Below are 8,603 nucleotides of genomic sequence, written 5' to 3'. Positions count from 1 at the left end.
ACATTTGACATACTAAGAGAACTGTTTCTGTAGAAGGTTAAAACACTGACTTTTCTACCCTTTCTGTTTTCTCATTGCCAGGACTTGAACGAATCTGGAACTGTTCCAGAGCTCATTGTTCTCACCCTGTGGCATAACTTAGGTAGTAGGGCAACTCCCTTACCTTTGCCTGGACTCTTCCTATCAAAGCCCTCCATTGATAAGGTCTAGGCCAACCACACCCTAAAGCATTTCTCGTATGTATGGATTTGTTTCTTACCTATGCCTGAAGAATGGCGCTGGTGAGGTGCCACCTTTGGAAGAATTGAGAACATCATCCCTTAGATAATTCTCTATGCTTTGTGGTTCAGATGCGCAAACTAAGCCCAGAACAGTTGCAAAAGGAGTGGCATCTGGGTGAGATCAGTGGGGGTGATATGCTGTATCCTCCCGGGGTCAGCCTTGTTTATTTAATCCATTCATTTCAGGCTGACTGTGGAGTAGACCCAGCTCTGATTATAGGAAACTTCCAAGAGTTGGTGAGAAGGCTTCGGTGTGTCCACACAGAGCAGAACGGAAATTTTTCCACCCCATGCAGATCAAACACCGCAGCAAGTGCTTCAGAGTCCTTCCTAAGCAAACTGTAGTTTTCCCCAGAATGTCACAGGAAGTGCTGCTGGTGATTCATCAGGTTAAAATGCTCCTCATGAGTCAGAAGTAAACGGAAGCTGCTGCTCCGTGTGGAGGGCGAAGAACCGTGGCTGGCCCTGAGGGTTCCAGGGGTGGGGTGGGGCAGAGCTGCTTACTAAACCATCAGAACGTTCCAGTAACAACACTCGAATGGCTGCTGAAGAACACAGTGAAACCCTTGCCCATGGAAACTTTTTAATAAAAGAATAAAAATAAAATAGGCTTGGAGATACAAGTTACCAGAGGGAAACCAATCAGTAGAGCTGCATTTCCCGTAAGTCCCCATTGCAGCCCAGTGAAGCCCTCTGGCTGCCTGTTTTTATTAGAGTCAGGCCAAAGGCCCATCGGATGCCTCCAGTTTACCTGACTTGGTTTAAATCAGTCAGTTGAACCGGGGCTGAGTGGTCATCTTGTCTACCCCCTAGCCTCTACAGCCCCTAACTTCAGGATATCGTCTCTAGCAAAGTCCTCAATCCAAGACTAAATTGAATGCTAGGAGTAGGGAAAAAGGAAGGCAAAGTAGGGTCATGGCTGAAGGCTAAGCATCCTTTTTTGTCTACTTGGGAATTTTTAAATCAACTAGAAAAATCAAGATAAAACACATGTGAAATGACTTTAATGTGCACGTTTTTTAAAAAGGGACATAGAACACAACCAGTATTGCTGCTTTCTACACTGATACTGCTGCCTTACCCCCTTAAGATCACCCACCCATCTCTTCCGGTAGGTGTGTGAAGTGACACAGTAGGAAGACGGGCACAGAGACAGCCCCTGTTCCAAGCTGGCTGTCATTCAGCTGAGAAGATGGCTTTCCTGGAGGCTCCACGCCCACCATGCCGCCGCACCCTCTCCAGCTGATCTGTGGCCAAGCTGCCTCACGGGCAATACCCAGCATGTTTTGTATAAGGCTTTCAAAGCTGCTGCTGCTGCTGCCACTCTGCAGTGGCTATAACCTGGGCTTCAATGTCTCTGTCTAGACAGATGCATGATTGAATAAAGGATTCATCCAAGCCCTGTGTCACATTGGCCATCTGGAAAGTCGCCAACCACTCATTTAGCAAATTGCTGTGTTTAAATGCAGCTGCTGTGTCTCAATGTTTATGCTACCAAGACAGATCGCATGATTCCTCTTCTTTCATTTATCTACACCGCTCCTCTTAATCTGCCTAGGAACTTAAAAGGCTGTTAATGCATGACAAGGCACTTGACCCGCGTGATTTCCAAGCCAAGGGGGAGCATCCGTCTTGCACTGGGTCGTCCTTTCCTCAAAAGCAAGGGCACCTTGCCTGTACTCCCGTCTTAATGAAGGCTGCCTTTTTTAAGAATCCCATTAAGCTCCACAGTGCCCAGCCATCCGACACTGTAAATATGACCCTTTAGAAATGCATCCAGGCGCCCTGCGCAAGCAGCTGGCCTGGTAGTGAACACTTGCCCCAGCAGTCGGGAGGGAAACTCAGACCTCAGCTCTCTGTAGAAGGAAGGGCATTGTTTGACGAGTTGATGCTTCTCTCCTTTTGGAAAGATGAATTACAATCTTTGGCAGATAATGTCAACAAAACCCCTGAGATGATTTAAATAAGAGTTGGAAGCAAAATGATTTCAGAATAGCAATGAGCTCTTAGGTGTTTTACCTTGGTTTTCTTATTTTTAAGGAGGAAAAGGAAGGAGACAGCCAAGGTTAAGCAGTTTGTCATCTGGATATCACTGGTCACTTTGGCCTGGTGCCGATTATTATGTTATTTATCGGGGCAAATAATTTTGGTGACCACTGCTTATATAAATTGCCTGCCTCTTTTGGGAGGGTCTGGAAGTCAGAGGCTAAAATCAGTGAGTGTTTATCAAACGAATATCATGTTCTCCGTCCTTAGCTAGGCCCATTGGAAAAGCAACAAAATAGCACAATAAATGATCTGTGCCATTAAATCCTATTGGGACACAAAAAGAAACAAATACAGGAGAATCTAACACAGTGAGGAGTGAGGATGTGGCCTTCGGAACCAAATCCCAGATGCAATTCTGGGGTGTTCACCTTGTGAGCCTCAGTTTCCTCACTGGCAAGAACAGGTGGACATATCTCTCTCCAAGTTATTTTCAGGAGTGATTGAATCAGTCTTTACAACAGTAAGAACCCAGTGTATTCTATTAGTGGTAGTCAGAGGGTGTGGGATCTTGACTGTAAATTCTAGAGGAATTCAGAGGAAATAAAGAACATTTTGGACGGAGTAAGACAGACCATCTTTATGGGTCAGCTTGATCCTGAAGGAAGCAAACTCCGGGGAGGGAAAGTGTATCTGATAAATGGAACAATGTGAGCAAGACACAGAGATGGCAGGCAGAGAAGAGGTGGGACCACTGGGTGGACTAAAGGAAAGAGCTCTCATTTTTGTGTGTGGGGGTGGAAATGTTGAATGAATGACAGGCCCCATGCATGGAAGGCTTTGAAAGTCAAGCTGAAGGGCCCTGATCTAATCTAACTGATAACAGGGCTCCATTGTGATCTGGTTAGCAGGAAAGCTGCCGAGTGATAGCCATGGGTTGGACAGATTTACCTGGTGTCAGTGAACAGGGTGGTTCCCTGGAGAAATGTGGCCTGGGATATGGGCTCACAGGCTAGATACTATTCCAGGCTGACAGATGAGGGCCCAGTGGAATGGCCGTGGGGTGGATGGAATGGAATAAAGCTGGCATTTCCTTCCATGCTCAACAGACCTGGTGACTCCATAAACACTGGGCAGAAGAGAGAAGGAAAAGGAAAGAGGAAATGGTTTTACAGAGCATCTTTCCCATGCCAGACACTAGGCTAGATACATTCCAATCATTCTTATCGAGCTCCAAGCATAGGAGCCCAATCCCAGCATGCCAAGAGAATGGAGGGCGCTGCAAGCAAATGGAGCTGCTCAGCTTCCTGGCTGGCCGAACTAAGGCCCAAGGTTCGATGCTGTGTATGTCGAGAGTGAGATGGCTTTAGAACAGTCAAGGTCCCCCAAGTGCAAGGGTCCTGTTGGAAGCCGCAAATCTCGGTTTGGGATTCAGGGAGAGATGTAGTCATGAATATCCTTGGCTTAGGGAAGACTGCTCAGCAGTAAGACTCGAAGAGCACTGGAGGGAGGAAGTGTTGGGGTAACAGAGAGGAAAGGAGCCAGCAGAAGCCAAGGGAGAAGGGATGTCTGGAGGGAAGAGGTGATTAGCAGCTGAACATCCATGGAGCTCGAGGAAGAAGAGAGACTGAGAAAACCCCATGCGATTTATTAGAAATGGAACCAGTGGTGAGAAAAATGTCAGTGGAGGATCAGGGAGAGAAGCCAGATTGCCGGGCTCTAATGAGGGAGTGTGGAGTGAGAAAATGACACGTTAGCTAAGGAAGAGAGACATGGAGGGAAGGGAACAGTATATGGTGACTTTGTGAAGTTAAATGAGCTTCTAAATGGTGCTATAATGGCATGAAAAAGTGACAGAACCCAATGATGCTGATGCAATTCCCATTAACAGATTGTGCACTGGAAAAATCTTATATAAGACACACTTGACACCGAATTTTTGGTATATGTCATACTGAGGTTAAAAAAAAAAAAAGCAGCAGATTGAGATTTTATTTGTACCCAGACTGAGATAATTTGGCAGGAAAATGACATGACCTACTGTGAACTCAACTAATACCCTAGCTTGTTCCAGTGCTGATGGACCTGAGCTTGAAGACCACACGATGTTTAGCAAGCCCAGCTCTGCTACTCATGACTTCTGTTCCCTTGGGCACATCCTTCAGCCTCTTTCTGCCTCAGTCTCCTCACCTGTAAAATGGAAATAATAAAATTACCGACTCCATAGGATTATTGTGACGATTTAATGAAATAACACATGCAAAGCATTTAGCTAGTTCAGAGCCAGTGCCTGGCACTTATTCAGGGATATAGTCTCCAGTCACACTGATACCAAAAAAATACTATGATAGCTCCTACCAACAAATTAGCAGAATTTATTTCACACCGGAGACAGCAAGTTTTGCAATTATACACACCTTGATATTATACTAGTGTTTCCTTCCACATCAAATGCTGTTCCAAGTGCAGATTGCTGCAAGGAATGTGCCGGAGTGATCAAGATCCTCCAAGAGCACAGCCGCATGCACCAGGGACCTCCCCGGGGCCCTGGGTCCTGGCATTTGGACAGTGCAATCTGGCCAAGCTCACGTCCACTCAAGGTTATGGCCGCTCCAGTGTCTCTTGAATGTGAAAGCCCATCTGTTTGGGGAGAAACAGAGAAGCCTGGAAAACTCTCCACTGCCTTTTCCACAGCAAAATATTGCTTGTTGTTTCTACTGAGAGAGGACAAGATTCTAGTGTGTGGGAAATAAATGGAATATGTTGTGTTTTTACTTCTGCAAGAAATTTATTTTTCTTTTCTTTTTCAAATTGTGTTGCAGGGATGTGTGACCATTCTGCTTCTGGCATCTGTAAGTGAACTATTAAGGTAAATATCAAAGTTTAAATGTAATTTCTAAAGAAGAGGAATCGCACTTTTTTAAAGCAAGGACATAATCACTTTATGTAACTGTTGCCATGGGGTAAAGGAATAAACTAGCAAATGTTCTCAAGATGGCTTAGGATTGGGATTTGCTTTTTCTTCTCCTTTCTAATTTTCTCAGATTATAACATCACATTCGCTCCCCCTGGTGTGTCCATTTCCCAGCTTTGCTCCGATATCCTTCCATCATGGTGCAATACCATTGTGGACCTCCAGGGTTGGTGCATTGAATGCAACAGAGCATTCTGCCTGGTTCAGGGGATAGAGGCATGAAACCTAAACTAGTCATAGCAAATGTCAGGATGAACATTTCAGCTTAACATAAAACGTTAAGAGAATCAGATATAACATATTAGTATGAATCAGTCTGTATTAGTCGGGGCAGGCAAGCTGCTATAACAAATAACTCCCAAGTTTAGTGGCTTCTTACAATAGAAATTCACTTTCTGCTCATGTAACAGCTCCTTGCATGCGTTTGGTGGGTGATTTGGGGACCCAGCCTCCCCGCTAGGGCTTTGGGTCCTCTGCAGCAGGTAGCATTCTGGGGAAGAGATGGAGTGGGTGGTCATGCAGGGTGATTTTATGTGCTATGCCTACAGTGCTGTGCGTCACTTCTGCTCATACTCCAGAAGTCAGTCACATGGCCACCCTAATTGCCACAGAAGCTGGGGAAGTTGAACAGCACAGAAAGGGAAATTGGTTTGGTGAATAATTTGCCAGTCTTTGCCACATAGCCTAAAAAATAAAATATCAAGGAAACAACACACTATATGTCCCCTGGGAATTTTTGCTGATGATGTGAAAATCCCTTTGATATCAGAGAATTCTCTTATTCTCTTTTCCTGCTGCCTCTCCCTTTTGTTTTATTTCTTTCTCTTTTTTTTTTTTTTTCTTTCTTCAGACAGGGTCTAGCTCTGTCACCCAGACTGGAATGTGGAGTGCAGTGGCACCATCATAGCTCACTACAGCTTTGAACTCCTGGGCTCAGCCTCTCGAGTAGCTGGGACTACAGGTACATGACACTGTGCCTGGCTAATTACTTTTTTTTTTTTGGTAGAGACAGGGTCTCACTATGTTGCACAGGCTGGTCTCAAACTCCTAGCCTCAAACAATCCTCCTGCCTTGGGCTCCCAAAGTGCTGTGATTACAGGCATGAGTCACTGCACCCGGCCCCTACCTTCTTTCCGCTCCTCTGCGCCACAGCCCAGCCTGCTGAATCCGCCTCCTTATGGGCCCTGGAGTGGGCTCTCTTCAGAGCCTGCCTGTGCTTACCTTCCTCAGCATCTTGTCTTACAAACTTTGCAACGAGAATGTGTCCTTCCCTCCATCCCAGCTTTTCAAATTCCTCTCCCATCTTTGGTGCTCAGATCTAACCCCCTTGCTTTCAAAAAACCTCCCTGATCACAGGACACGGGCTCCTTCTGTAATGCTCCTTCTCGGCAACTCCCAAGGCCTTTCTCAGTTACCCCTTCATGGTCAGGTTTTGTAGATATGTCTCATCTTTCCAACAGATCTTACACTGCTAGAGAGAAGAGCACCTCGTACCTCGGAGACACGCATCGCTCCATTTCTGGGGGCAACGGGAGAGAGTGCGAGGGCATGCCTAAGAGCCCGAAGCTCCGCTTCCTGCCCAAAGGCTCCCTGCAGCTTGGCTTTAGCCCTGTCCTCACCTCTGCCTCCACGTCCTCCCTCATAATCCTAAGACACTAGTTCCTGCACCAGCTTTCCTCCCAGAGAGCCTTGAGATGCGAATGAGGTGATTCAGATGTATCCAGAAGGAGAAGTCCCCCAGCTCACTCACCAGGAGGCGACGCGCAGGGTGTCCTTAGGACAGGGCTCAGAAGGCAAACCAGCACCTGCAGGGCGGGGCTCGGGGAGCGAAACCCTGCAGGAGCAAGCGGTAAAGAAGTAGCTCCCTGTGTGCTTCTTGGAAACTAGAGGCGTTTTCCTGAAATGAATAGGAAAGGGTAAGGAATAAACATTCTTGACTTTTGTCTTTGAAGTTAGCAAAATAATACCTTTTTCAAACAAAAAGGCAAGACTGGCTAAAATCACTTTGTGATGGCAATTCAAGGGCGGCTTAAAATAGCATCTCGCTGCCCTCAAGGCAAGTGCAGCTGTACTGCTCAGGATCACGAGAAGCTCACTTGCCGGCCTCCTTGCCAGCGCCTGCTTTTGCTTGGGACTCTGTGTGCACTCCTGTAATGAGCTAGCTGAGAGAAAACCCCGAGGGCCTTGGAGACCCCCTGAATGGAGGGGCCCGGGAGCACCCCATGTGGATAAGGCTGCTCTGGGATGCAGGCCCATGTGGAGCCTGGGCAGGAGTGTGACCTCCTTCAGCTTCAGCTTTCCTGGGAGCAATGCAAGCTGCCTCCTGGAGATGCTGAAAGGATCTAATTGTTCATACCGAGCGCCAACGCTGCACATCAAATATAAATATAAATACCGATTCACCTATGATGGTCTGTGGATGAGGAGACCCGGGATTCTTCTAAATAGAATGATCATTGGTTTATTTTAAGTTTCTAGGTAAAATTTAAAGTGTGATCTTTGAGACGCCTCATTTCCCTTAAAGGGAGGGAATGAGTCCCTTTGGAGAACAGCAGATTGAAATTCAAGTGCCTCTTGCTCTTTTACATCATCGGGAAGATGTCAGGAAAAGGCGTGACGCACTCCCTCCTCAGCCCCAACACATTTGTTCTGGAGGTGACAGGTGCATGGTTTTACAGGCTGGGACATCCACGGGGATGTTTGCAGGTGCCCTGGGAATCGGTGTGAGAGCCACACAGCAAGTGACCATACAGGCTGGGATCAGGAGTGACTCACCTCTGATTTCGTCTCGGGAGGGAGCTGACACTCTTGCCAAGCTGTTGGCCAGTGGCCACTGATTTCAGCAAAGGCATCAGCAGGTCACCTGTGGTGGCTGTGGGCCTTGGCCAGGAATGGGAGGGCCAGACACACGCTAGGACAGTGAAGCGCCAAGGCCAGGCTTGTCCCTGGCGGAATTCTCATAGGCTTCTTGCTTTCATGGAGCTAAGTTCACAGACACAGCTACCCATAGGCAGAGCACACAGAAAAGCCACAGAAGTCACTTCCCAGGTACACAGACCACCTTCACAGGCACTTGTCCACAGGGCAGACCCATAGACAGCCAGAAATACCCCACGAAAATCCCCAAACCCAAATGCATAGACCCTCACAGATGCCCCACAGGCATCCCATGAATATCTGCACAGCCACTTTATAGAAACTCTAGACTCACTCCAAAGACACCCTACAGATGCCCCACAATCACCCTCACCAACGCAACTCACAAGCCACACACACCACCACATAGACGTCCACAAGATCCCCCACTGACACCCACACAGACACCTTCACAGGTACCCCCAACATACCCCAAAACATCTCAA

General features: G+C 47.1%; 1 long non-coding RNA gene across 1 annotated transcript; it reads right to left on the bottom strand.

Moving 5' to 3' along the window:
- Positions 1–4,845: 4,845 nt before the first annotated feature.
- Positions 4,846–8,224, bottom strand: LOC116466381 (uncharacterized). The gene is made up of 3 exons (XR_004247520.2): positions 8,017–8,224; positions 6,992–7,138; positions 4,846–4,907 (listed from the first exon to the last, which is right to left on the bottom strand). It is a non-coding gene; the product is annotated as an uncharacterized LOC116466381 (long non-coding RNA).
- Positions 8,225–8,603: the final 379 nt, after the last annotated feature.

This window comes from Hylobates moloch, unplaced genomic scaffold (genome assembly GCF_009828535.3).
Source record: "Hylobates moloch isolate HMO894 unplaced genomic scaffold, HMol_V3 SCAFFOLD_4, whole genome shotgun sequence".
Taxonomy (NCBI): domain Eukaryota; kingdom Metazoa; phylum Chordata; class Mammalia; order Primates; family Hylobatidae; genus Hylobates; species Hylobates moloch.
The sequence above is the reverse complement of the archived record's forward strand: the minus strand, read 5'-3'. Positions and strand labels throughout refer to the sequence as shown.